At 45.0% G+C, this 13,177-nt stretch overlaps 6 non-coding genes across 6 annotated transcripts; 1 reads left to right on the plus strand and 5 right to left on the minus strand.

Annotated features, from left to right (window-relative positions):
- Nucleotides 1-41: 41 nt before the first annotated feature.
- TRNAR-UCG (transfer RNA arginine (anticodon UCG)) lies at nucleotides 42-114 on the minus strand. Its single transcript has one exon. It is a non-coding gene; the product is annotated as a tRNA-Arg (tRNA).
- Nucleotides 115-1,238: 1,124 nt separating this feature from the next.
- On the minus strand, nucleotides 1,239-1,311 carry TRNAR-UCG (transfer RNA arginine (anticodon UCG)). The gene has a single exon. It is a non-coding gene; the product is annotated as a tRNA-Arg (tRNA).
- Nucleotides 1,312-2,269: 958 nt separating this feature from the next.
- TRNAR-UCG (transfer RNA arginine (anticodon UCG)) lies at nucleotides 2,270-2,342 on the minus strand. The gene has a single exon. It is a non-coding gene; the product is annotated as a tRNA-Arg (tRNA).
- A 1,498-nt stretch (nucleotides 2,343-3,840) lies between these two features.
- On the minus strand, nucleotides 3,841-3,913 carry TRNAR-UCG (transfer RNA arginine (anticodon UCG)). Its single transcript has one exon. It is a non-coding gene; the product is annotated as a tRNA-Arg (tRNA).
- Nucleotides 3,914-5,978: 2,065 nt separating this feature from the next.
- Nucleotides 5,979-6,051, minus strand: TRNAR-UCG (transfer RNA arginine (anticodon UCG)). Its single transcript has one exon. It is a non-coding gene; the product is annotated as a tRNA-Arg (tRNA).
- Nucleotides 6,052-10,689: 4,638 nt separating this feature from the next.
- Nucleotides 10,690-10,762, plus strand: TRNAR-UCG (transfer RNA arginine (anticodon UCG)). The gene has a single exon. It is a non-coding gene; the product is annotated as a tRNA-Arg (tRNA).
- Nucleotides 10,763-13,177: the final 2,415 nt, after the last annotated feature.

The raw sequence follows: 13,177 nt of genomic DNA on the forward strand, positions 1-13,177 counted from the left end.
TTACATATTAGTTTGTATATAGAAGAAATACGTAAAAATAACGACCACGGCAGGATTCGAACCTGCAATCTTCTGATCCGAAGTCAGACGCCTTATCCATTAGGCCACGCGGCCACATCGCTCACTGTGTCTTCTTACAACCACAGCCTCATATAAACACTCACTGGAGATTTAAAGCTTTCGTCACTGCAGGGATTCATATTCTTGGATCTTTGGGTACAGTCACGTAGAAGGGAAAATAATATAAATATATATTATTTTAGTATTTCCCTTCTACGTGACTTTACCGAAAGGGGAATACTAAAATAAAATAATATATTAAAAAAAACAGAAAGATATGATTTATTTATAATATTCATATATTTATATTATTTTAGTATTTCCCTTCTACGTGACTTTACCGAAAGAACCAAGAATATAAACACTCACTGGAGACGTTGCTTGATCTAAACAGGGAATTGTTTTCGCTTTTCAAATGCACCAACACAGAGCTCAAGCTTGAGCCTGGGTAATCGTGTTATGGTTGAGTCACGCCCTCTGCATGCATAGCCACTGTGAAAGGCTGCAGGACTACGCTATGGGCAGCAGAGGGCAGTGATACAAACTCCCTCGTTGTACTGCACGTCTGCGCCACTCGCCTTCATTAATCAACCCGCAACAGCGGGCCTGGTCAAACAACCACAACCATCCACCTTCATTAAGCAGTGCATTAACAATGGACATACCCCGAGGAATATACCTTCACTGGCTGCGATGAACCAAACGGCGTATCTTTCTTCATTGAATTGCATGAAGAGCTGTGAACACATGGAGTTTTAGAACATTAAATTTCGATTTAAAGCTTTCGTGACTGCAGGGATTCATCTTATTGGTTCTTTCGATAAAGTCACGTAGAAGGGAATAATAAAATAATAAAAATAAAACAATTAAATAATTCTCACGACGTTTCGGCCACAACGCAAGCAGCCGTCCTCAGGTGAAGAACAGGTCTGTCGGGAAGACAGCGTCTGAATGAGAACATTCGCTGAATGTTTCACTTAACTTGGACACACTTGAAGCTGTGTGCTTTCGCTAAGTTGTCCCCACCTGAAGGAGGACGCTTGTGTTGCGCCCGAAACGTCGTAATTTAATGTATTTGAAAAAAATTACCTACGTGACTTTATCGAAAAAACCAAAGAGTATGTTTCACTTAACGTTTATTGCAATGTTACCAAAAAAATTGGGGTTAAAAAAAAATGCGACCACGGCAGGATTCGAACCTGCAATCTTCTGATCCGAAGTCAGACGCCTTATCCATTAGGCCACGCGGCCCTTGCGTGAAGTGCATCATGCTCCGACAAAGGAGAACGTAGCGTGACATTCACCGGCCGCTGATACAATATTCGTGACCGGTTGATTTGACAGCTAAACTGTTGCAATCTACCACTCATCTCAGTCAGCCAACCCATGGCACACGCACGCATACCTGTCAATCCATACGGTTTACCCGAATTCTTGTACAGGGAAATTTAGTACAATTTGTTTGTCTTTCTCCCTTGTGATGTGACTTTGTAGGATGGACGTTGAGATTTATAAAGGATTTATAAAGATGTATATCCTCTTTACTTGATACAGCAATCGTGCTGTGACGGTTCCGCCTGAAGACGGAAGCTTGTGTTGCCTCCGCAACGTCGTGATTTTTATTTTACTTTGATTAATTTTATTTTTTTACCTACGTGACTTTACCGAAAAAACCTAAGAGTATTTATAAAGGACACGTGGTGACCAATACTGTCTGAATTTGCCTGTAATAAGGAATGGCACTGATAAGTGGGTTGACGGATATGCACGTGGGTCTGTCCCGTGGTGATTGGTCTTGGTGTGTAAGCCTGCAGCAACACGCTGTGAGCAGTAGAGGGCAGTGCAGATAAAGTGCAGATCATTCCAAAGTTTGCCCCGCGTCTTCGCTTCTCTCAGCCTTTCACCAACCCGCACTCACCGGCGTGGTGAAGTATGGTCAGCTAACCCCCCCCACCACACACAATCCCAACACCACCGACACGGCATCAAGAAGCCATCATCCAGCACTGGGTTGACAAAGTTGCTGCAGCGTCTCCATCGTATATTACAGAACCAGCCGGCGGGATTGTAAATAAATATTTAATCGTTAAATTAGTTTTAAAGAGCCGAACGCGTAGAGTTGTCGTATAATTGTTTTTAATTATCTGGCTGTGTGACGTCAATTGAAATTAAAACACATTATTTGAAAAAATATTAAAAAAATTAAAATCGACCACGGCAGGATTCGAACCTGCAATCTTCTGATCCGAAGTCAGACGCCTTATCCATTAGGCCACGCGGCCACTGTCTAGTGCCCATGCAACTAAGTTGGTGTAATCACTGGTGAGAGCGAAACGCCACGTGGCGCTACGCAGTTGATGATGTTAATCGATAATTAAAATCGATCACGAGAACACGACGTTGAATGATAAGGCTCGACGCGTTGTTCTTTTACGTGCAAATGAAACACTCATGTTCGAATCGGTGTCGACGGAGACGGGGGTGGTGGAGGGGTACATCACGTGCGAGAATTCACCGTCACCTGTCATGATCGATCCACTGCTGGACGAAGGCATCGATGTATCGGTCAATCAAACACCCTGCGCGCAAGCTCATTTAATCGCTCCGTCTCCACGGGTAGACGTCATCTCCCAACTTGGGGGCGTCTGATCCCTCCTCTCCCTCCACTCGGGGTTGATCGGTTCGTGTCCTGCCATAGGAACGTGGAATTTGCATCAGCTGAGAGCTGCATCCCCCTCCCAATGTGTCTCGTCGAACGTCGAGGCGCTTTGCCTCTTGTGCGGCGTTCATTGTCCATGATCTATCCGCTGTTGGATGAAGGCGTCGCCAAGACGATACTAATAATGTAAACTTGGAACGCCGCGGTGGCCAGGAGATGTTGACTACCTCACCTGGTGTACAGGAGGTCGTGGGTTCGATCCCGACCCTGACGCCTGCTGTAGATTTGGAGTTTGCGTGTCTCTCTCTCATCATCTTCACGGTGGCTCGGAGATGTTAACTACCTCGCCTGGTACACAGGAGGTCGTGGGTTCGAGTTTGCGTCACTCATCATCAAGGTGGCTAGGAAATGTTAACTACCTCGCCTGGTACGCAGGAGGTCGTGGGTTCGAGCCCGTCCATGACGCCTGCTGCTGTATATTTGGAGTTTGCGTGTCTCTCTCTCATCATCATCATCACGGTGGCTAGGCGATCTGAAATACCTCGCCTGGTGTACAGGAGGTCGTGGGTTCGATACCGGCCCCGACGCCTGCTGTTGTATATTTGGAGTTTGCGTGTCTCTCTCTCTCATCATCATCATCACGGTGGCTAGGAGATGTTAACTACCTCGCCTGGTGTACAGGAGGTCGTGGGTTCGATCCCGACCCTGACGCCTGCTGTAGATTTGGAGTTTGCGTGCCTCTCATCATCATCACGGTGGGGGGCGGAAGGATGAACACAATGATTCTAGAACAAATACATAATTAACTAAATCACTTAGATTTTTTTCGAGTGGCACTTGGGAAGGCAGACATATCGCGAGATGTAAAGAGTCAAAATAGTTCCACGGTTCATTTCTCAAGTGCGAGTTCACGTTTTAAGTAAATATTTTTAAAAAATCATGGAAGCTGGTTCTTAAGTGTGGGTGTTCGTAAGTCGATGACCGCATGCAATTGTATTGTGAAGAGCTGTAAGTGATGAGATTGAGAAACAGCCTGAGTCATTGACATCTGTTGCATTGCAAACTTAGATGAACTATTTATTTTCATATCTTCCTTTACAAAAATCAATATAAAATAACCTCGACCACGGCAGGATTCGAACCTGCAATCTTCTGATCCGAAGTCAGACGCCTTATCCATTAGGCCACGCGGCCACCGTTGGGAAGGATGCTTCGTCGTCAAACTCTATTGATACTTCTCTTGTTAAACACATTGCAGGTCTTTGTTTTGCTTCTTAGATGCGCCACAGAACGAATGATTTGAATCATCGATAATAGTGAGTTTAATACGTAGGCTTTCGCGACCAAGATCATCCATAATACAGTTTTTTTGGGGCTTAGATCGATTAAATATAAATGTGTCGTTAAACCCGCCACCACCTGACACAACCAATTAGTAATGTTTGTAACGTAAACAGAACGTGCCAAATCGTTACTTCCGGTGTGTTGGAGAGCAAATTCCTAACATTTACAATTTGAGTACGACGTTTCGCCAGAAATGACATCTAGCATGATCAGCCAGATTTGTGGAAAAATCCTCCTGTTTCGTTCCTGAAATAGAGGGATAGATGTAATGACAACACTTGTGAGCCCTTCATGTGCGGGTTAATGAAAGCATATTTATATTACAATAGGCAGTGGCGGCACGTGACTTGTCTACTAGGTGGGGTTGTTGTGAGTGACCTTTGAAAAGATGGTGTTCTAATTAAGAAAAATCTCGTCGTGTTATTGGCCTTCCTGTGAAAGTGATGGCATTTATAAACAATACAAAACAAAGCAGTAAAATGCTGTCCCCATGACTCTCAAGTCCACACTATACAACTCAATATTGATTTGAAGCTTTCGTGACTGCAGGAATCCATACTCTGGTTCTTTCGGTAAAGTCACGTAGGTAGAAATAAAACAAAATAGATCACGACGTTTCGGGGGCAACACAAGCGTCCGTCATCAGGTGGGAAAGCTTGGTCTGCTGCTGAGGCAGACTGTTTACTGGTGGTGCCCATTCAGACGCTGTCTTTCCGACAGACCTGAGGACGGCTGCTTGCGTTGTGGCCGAAACGTCGTGAGAATTATTTTATTATGTTTTATTTTTATTATTTTATTATTTCCCTTCTACGTGACTTTACCGAAAGAATCAAGAAGATGAATCCCTGCAGTCACGAAAGCTTTAAATCGAAATGTTTACAACCCCTTTGACACTGCCAAAATCCGTGACCTGCTGCTATATTGGCACGGTGCACCCTTGCGTTGTGACATCGCCGTTTTACAGCCACGGGCGCATTTTTCACAATCCTGGTGGATGGGTCTCAAACGTCGTGGCTAAATGTAAAGCAAATTGCAAGGGATGAAGGAGTGGAAATCTCTCACTCGGACGCCTTCACAGCCGCACAGAGACCTCCACGACGCACAACTCAGACCGTGGGTGTTGCAGCGGTTTAGAATATGAACAACTTAAAACGTTACCTTCATTTGGGCAATTCACGTTGAAGTAATAATTATATATAAACAACATTTAAACGCACATTTATTTTTTATAGAAAGGTTTAAAAAAAAAGATTTTCTCGTCTCCGGCTGCTTGGTGGAGTTGCGGCCCAACGCCCTTAGTGCCGGTTGGGTTTATTATTTAGTGTTTGGAAGGGGTAATAGGGGGCCGTCCATAAATGACGTCACGCGATTTTGTAAGATTTTTGAACCCCCCCCTCGTCACACGGCGTCACAAAAATTCAGACCCTACCTTAAATATGACGTCACAAAGCTCTGCCCCCCCCCGCCGCCAAAAAACATATTTCCATTTTGAAGTTAAAACATGCTTCAAATCGCTTTAAACTATTGTCATTGTAGTGCGTATTTAATGTGGCGCTGCACTCTGATGTTGTAAGAGAAAACATTTATTAAAAAGTCTATTTAATTAAGTAGAACGTGTTGTCTAAATGTATTTCAAGTTGCGCATTTTGATGTGACGTCACATTTCTCAAACCCCCCCCCTCGTCACACATCGTCACAAATGTCTGACCCCCACCCCCCCCCCTAGGTGCGTGACGTCATTTATGGACGGCCCCTAAACCAGCGGTCGGTTTTTTTATACAAATAATTAATTTGTTTAAAAAAAACAAATGAGAACATGTCGCAGGGTTTTTTTAACGGTTTCCCTGCGGGCGTGTGACATAAATTATATTATAATGTCACGTGGGAATTCATTTAAAAATTAAAAATAAAGTAACGACCACGGCAGGATTCGAACCTGCAATCTTCTGATCCGAAGTCAGACGCCTTATCCATTAGGCCACGCGGCCGCCGTTACATCGCTCGCCATGTGACGGAAGTTGGTGATTGTTGATTCGAGAGTTTGGGAACTCCGGCATCGATTAACATTTATCAAGAAAATTCTGACACACGCGCATCGAAATATACGTGTGTGGAATCGATTATCGCTTCGATTCATGGATAGTTTACGATAAACTTCCAATTGGAATAACGGAGAAATAGGTAGAAATGAATAGAAATAATTTGCATCATCATCATCATTAGTCATAGATGAGCAATCCACTGCGGATGAAGGCCGAAAAGCGTTTTCATCATCGCGTTTGTATTGGATTTTAAAGATCTAAATATGTGGAGGCAGAGGGATATTAACCGGTTTCGTTATTGCACATATGCCTACGAATATTTGTTTTATCATGGAGCGTTTTGAAAGACGCAGATTACAAAGATGAAATGAATAATTTTCACCGCTTAAGTACTTTAAAAAACAACAACAGAGTGTGACGCTAAAGCCGACAGAAAGCAAGCGAGAAATTCGCTACGCGTTACGAGAGTACTGTCATCACAACCATCACCAACCATTGTCTATCCATTGCTGGATGAGTGCCACCTCCGTGGGGACTAATTTGGAAATCTTTGACCGCTCTAGGCCATTGGTTCTCAACCGGGGATTCGCGGACCCCTTGGGGGGTTAGGTGAGATGATTTATAAATGTGTGACATTATACCGTACACGTGAGTCATGGGTGAATAATCACGTATGTGCGTCTGTCAATATAAAATAACTACAACATTATAATTCCATTTGGTAACCGAGAACTGTATAAAATACTTTTTTATTTGAAGCTTTCGTGACTGCAGGGATTCATATTCTTGGACCTTTCTAAACTCATTGAGGGTGAACAATGCGGGTTTCCAAGAGTAAGCAGCGAGCCCGAACAAATGTTTGCATTCGCTTGAAGTTTCTAGCTAGTTAGTGTACACCTCACTAAAATTGACAATTGTTTTAAAACATTGATGACGTTCGCGATTCGTATATGTATTTCTCAAAACCACGTTGGGTCGAGGTTACCCGGTTGAAATAAAACTCAACAAGGGGGTAACAACAGTGGCCAAATCAAGGCCAATGTGCGTTTGTGGAGGGCGCGCGCGCACGCATTAGACGTGGGAGCATAGAAGTACAGTACAGTTGTCAAGTTATGTCGCTTCACTCTCCTCGACTGCCCACGACGTAGCCCTACGGCAACGTGTTTGTTCAACGACTATCCAGGCTCAACGCATGCTTAGCTTGCAAGGTCGGGCGCATGTTTGAGGATATGGGCACAGGTTTTAGGCTAAGTCACGTAGGTATAAAATTAATCACGACGTTTCGGTGGGAAAGCATGGTCTGCTGCTGAAACGTCGTGATTTATTTTATTTTCTACCTACGTGACTTTACCGAAAGAACCAAAGAGTATGGATACCTGCAGTCACGAAAGCTTCAAATCAAGATTGAGGTTTCAGGCTGGTGAAGCTGATAACGGTGGGTTTGGGGTTTGGTTTTTCCCCGATCCTTTTCACAACGAGCAGAATTTTTTTGAAGTGTTGCGTCGGCGTCCTATTACATTTTAACTTTTAATATTTCCGTTATTGTTTTAAAATGTATTTTTAACTTGGCTCTCGGCGTTTATTTTAATTAACGTCACTTAAAAAAACTATTCAATTACCGGAATGCCTGGGGGTGCATTCACCCACGGCAACAATCCAGCCCCAGCCGTCTCCTCTCTCTCTTTACAGCCCGAGCAGACTGTAGGGGCAAGTGCTGTTAGCGAGCACCTATGAAGGCCGGCAAGGCACGAGAGGGGGTGGGTGACCAGCACCACACCCGGCCGCTTTCGTCTCCCGAGTGGCGATGTTTTTTTTTGCACGCACCACACCGCGTCCTCGTTTGAGGCTGAGTCGACCTAGGGGAGGCCCATGACCGGTTCCGATATAATCGTCACTGGTTCGTAGCGCAGCGCGCTTAACGCTACACTATCATCACACGCACACAAACACGCTCATATTAACGACCCGTACACATACATTACAGACTCTCTCCCACACTCAAACTCATCTCCATTTCCATATTTGGTGAGATTGCGTTGGCAGGGTTTGGGGGAGAGGGGCATATGCGACGTTTCGGGCAATAATCCTTCTTCAAGCTGTGCTATGAAGGGCCGCTGCAGGAAACGTCTCCTATAATACGAACACATATTATTTCTTTTGAGGCCACGATGTTATTGTCTAATGTATTGAGGTTCTCACACGATCACTCAACACTCCGTGACGCATCCCCATCCCACATACACACACACGTCTAACTCTGTACCACACTCTCCCACTCACGCCGTTCTCTCGCGTACACGCACACACACACACACTGACTCTCTTTGCACCAGGAGTGGGGGAACTTTTATCTTTCAAATACTTTTTGGCGGTGGCACGCATTAACACAAGCCTCAAGTCACTTTTGCCACTTGCAAGAGGTCCTTGCGGTGACGACAGTGATTGAGTGCACTCGAGTTACGAAACACAGTGTTGCCTGGTCGAGAACACATTATCCCTCGAGTGCCCGATTAGTACGGCTAAGATGCTTTCAGTGGCACGGATAAATGTGCTTTGCGGGCCGTTTGCGGCACCAAGAAAGCGAGATGTTAACTCCCCCGTCTGGTATACAGGAGGTCATGGTTTCGATTCCGACCCTGACGCCTGCTGTATATTCGGAGTTTGCACGTTCTCCCCGTGGTCACGTGGATTTTTCTCCGGGTCCTCTGGTTTTCCCCTCAACATTTAGAAAAATGCGTTTAGAGTATTTTGGCGGCTATAAACTTCCACGTGATAAGCCACTTTGTTGAGCTATCATTTGTGACCAGGTCTTCTCAAAAAGAGCTGTAGAGCTCAGTGCGCCTTACGTGGTAAAATAAAAACAATCGTTTCGTCGTTTAAAGTTGTTGGCCTTCTACGTGACTTTACCGAAAGAACCAAGAATATGAATCCATGCAGTCACGAAAGCTTTAAATCGAAACTTAAACTGAACTAATTTTATTTTACCAGGTAAGGCCCACTGAGCTATATAGCTATCTTGTCAGGAGCGACCTGGCCACAAACGATAGCTCAACGAAGTGGCTTATCACGTGAAAATTTTTCGCAGGCCAATACTCTTAAGAGCGTGTTTCTAAATGTGGAGGGGAAAACAGCGGAGTACCCGGAGAAAAATGTCACGCGACCACGGGGAGAGAGACACGCAAACTCCAAATTTACAAGCGTCAAGATCGGGTTCGAACCCACGACCTCCTGTACCCCAGATGAGGTAGTTAACATCCTGTCTCCGTGGCACCCTTGTATATGTTATCTAACTTGTACATGTTGTCTAACACCATGTGTTCATCATTCTGCCAGTGTAATTCGGCAAAGTGGATTTCTCCACGGTTCTTCGCACACTTATCAGTGTTTGTTCAAGCTTTTCTCCCACACACTCGATGCTCTCACGCACACTTCCTCCAAACCCCTCTCCTACACACTTAACTCTCTCCCACTCGCTCTCACCGTGCTCTCTCTCTGTGTACAGAACGAGAAACAAGATGCTGGAAGGTGACACTGACGGCTGCTCTCTGCTTCCAGTGTTCAGAGGCCTGCTCAAGGCGCGGCTCCGGTTGGAGCACGCCATGTACCACACACATTTCGGTGATGTGCAGCGCGTCTTCTTCTTTTAGCGCCACAGCGCGTGGATTTGTAGCGTTTATTTTCATTTGTTTGCTGGTGACTTTGTGTGTTTCATATAGAAATCGCCTCCAGTGCTTTTGCTGCTGGCGGCAATAAAAGTTGTTTAAAAGTCAAAAGTCGCTCTCTCTCATATACATACATCGACAAACACTCATCTCTGACACACTCTCCACTCTCTCACGCGATGCTCTCCCAATCGTTTACATCTCCCACAATCTCTCAGTGTTCTCACCCACTCGTGTGGTCTCTCATTCGCACATTGTTTAATCCCTCTCTACATTTGTGCCACGGTTGCATATGTATAACCCATTAAGAACAAAATTAGCATTTATATCAATCACGAGCGTGAGTTGTGTGTGTACGCATCAATGGCACAGTAAATAAATAACCTGGTCTGGGCCTCCCTTAGGTCGACTCAAACTAAAATTCTCCCTTCAATTTTTTAATCAAATAAAACATGTTATCAAGATGTATGTATCGAATCGTGGACACTCAGGTATCATTTATCTGCACTATTCTACTGAATGTGACTTTAATGCAAATGTTACATTCGGAGTAGAGGATGGAACGTTATGGAACTAAATAAATGAGACCGTAAAAAACACAAGGGTAAAATAGAATGGATGAATGGATTGCTGAAGAGAATAAGGACCCGATTCTGTTTTATCGTTTTGTACCGTCTCGTATTGTTTGTCGTTATTTTATCTGGTCTGTGTCATTCCCCCCACACACTTCCATTAGCTCAGATGTAACATCATCGTTGCATTCACATTAATTGAAATACAGTACAATCTTTTATTATGCATACAATTCAATGCACGTGACACGACCCATATAAACATTAACGCTGATTCATATAAAATGTACAATTTTGCCTTAAACTCATCAATGATATAAACATTTTTTCAGTGCGTGTTCTTCATCGGCGGCCACGTGGCCTAATGGATAAGGCGTCTGACTTCGGATCAGAAGATTGCAGGTTCGAATCCTGCCGTGGTCGGTTTTAACTTTTCTTAACTTGCAATGAAATGAATAACCAATATCCAGATCGCTTCTAGATTTGAAGCTTGATACAGCTATCGTGCTGTGACGGTCCCACCTGAAGAAGGAAGCTTGTGTTGCCTCCGAAATGTCGTGATTTTATTTTTATTTTACTTTTATTAATTTTAATTTTTTACCTACGTAACTTCACCGGAAAAAAACCTAAAAATATCCAGATCGCTTCTCAAACTCCCAAATCAACCCAAGTACCCCGGTAAGGAACCGCTGGACTTAGGAGTGTGCCGTACTTGGCCCTTCCCCTCTCCAACCATTATATATACGGAGTGGTAGCTCTTGTAATCTCTCATTTACTTGATACAGCTGTCGTGGCTGTGACGGTTCCACCTGAAGACGGAAGCTTGTGTTGCCTCCGAAACGTCGTGATTTTTATTTTATTTTACTTTTATTAATTTTAATGTTTTACCTACGTGACTTTACCGAAAAAACCTAAGAATATGAGGCCGAATGTCTTCATGTCGCAAGCTGTATGAAAGGAAGACGCGGGTCGAATGCGTCCAACGGGCCCTGTAATTTCCCACCTCTTCGCGCTACGCTTACAAAGTGCTGACTCCGAATCTCCTCTGCCCACTTCACAGAAGTCGCAAACGGGTTTTGATTCCTTACCCGTACCCGGCCGCACCAGGGTCGCAAACGGGTACCCGTACCCGGCCGTACCCGTACCCTACCCGTACCCGGCCGGGTACGGGTAGGGTACGGGTATCGGGTGCCTGATTGCGACCTCTGGGATGAAGCCACGTTGCAGGCGTGGGTGGGTTGATTCTAGGAACTTGAATTGTGAGAAGAGACAAGACGTTGGGAAATGAGTGACAAACAGTTACTCACCAGTGACTCACGGCCTACCCGTACCCGTACCCGGCTGCACCAGGGTCGCAAACGGGTACCCGTACCCGGCTGCGACCTCTGCCCACTTCAGCAATTGTTTCTTGCTGTGGTTGTCCCACCTGATGACGGACGCTTGTGTTGCGCCCGAAACGTCGTCATTGAATTTATTTTATACCCACGTGAATTTACCGTAAGAACCAAAGAGTACTCTACCCCTCTATACATCTCAGGGGTCGTCCATAAATGACGTCACGCACCTAGGGGGAAGGGGGGGGGGTCAGACATTTGTGACGATGTGTGACAAGGGGGGGGGGGTTGAGAAATGTGACGTCACATCAAAATGCGCAACTTTAAATAACAACACGTTCTACTTAATTAAATAGACTTTTTAATAAATGTTTTCTCCTACAACATCAGAGTGCAGCGCCACATTAAACACGCACTACAATGACAATAGTTTAAAGCGATTTGAAGCATGCTTAAGATTTGGGGGGGGGCAGAGCAGAGCTTTATGACGTCATATTTGAGAGGGGGGGGGGGGTCTGACTTTTTGTGACGCCGTGTGACGAACGAAGGGGGGGGGGGACGGTCAAAAATCCTCCCAAATCGCGTGACGTCATTTATGGACGGCCCCTCACCCATCACCCTGAGCTCTACGCGCTCTCTCTCTATTAACGCTCCCCCCTCCCCCCACGCGTTGCCCCAACACCTTCGCGTCTCGCGCTCGTGCGCGCGCGCCGCTGATGCGTGACCGCCCGGGTGGCGCGCGCGCGCGCGCGCGTGACCGAGTGGACACATTCCGTGCCGCGCAGAGGCTCGCCTCCACAAAGACAAACAAGCACGCGCGCACATTTACATATTACTCACTCTTCCCATAAACTACGTGTGTGTATATTTTTTGGTTTTTTTCCGGTAAAGTCACGTAGATAGAAAAATCATGATGAAAATAAATATGCTTAGTTCTTTCGGTAAAGTCACGTAGAAGAGAAATAATAAAATAATAAAATGTTAAACAATACAATTCTCACGACGTTTCGACTGCAACACACGCAATCGTCATCAGGTGTGAAATCCACAGCAAGAAACAAAATAAAGTTATTTTCCTGGTGACGACCGCTTGTGTTGCGATCGAAACGTCGTGGTTTTTATTTAATTGTATTTTGATTCACTTTCTTTTATTATTATTTTGTTTCTATCTACGTGACTTTACCGAAAGAACCAAAGAATATGAATTCCTGCAGTCACCAAAGTTTTAAGTCAAAATGTACAGTGTATATATACTGCACGTTAAAGTACTCGCTCCCGTTCTACATGCCCAAGCTGGACATCTGTGAAAAAGAGCTTCATTGCTCATCGGATTTCTCCAGTCTAAATCAACACTCTTATTGTGATCCTCACGTGCACATAGACTTATGCCTCCTTAAACGTTGAGTTTTATAAGGGCACAACGGGGTGACCAGCCCCTCCCCACCCAGCCCCACCCCTCCCACCCCCCACCCAGCCCCACCCTCCCCACCCAGCCCCCCCCCCA

This window comes from Lethenteron reissneri, chromosome 2 (assembly GCF_015708825.2).
Source record: "Lethenteron reissneri isolate LAM-NWPU_2019-01 chromosome 2, ASM1570882v1, whole genome shotgun sequence".
Classification (NCBI taxonomy): domain Eukaryota; kingdom Metazoa; phylum Chordata; class Hyperoartia; order Petromyzontiformes; family Petromyzontidae; genus Lethenteron; species Lethenteron reissneri.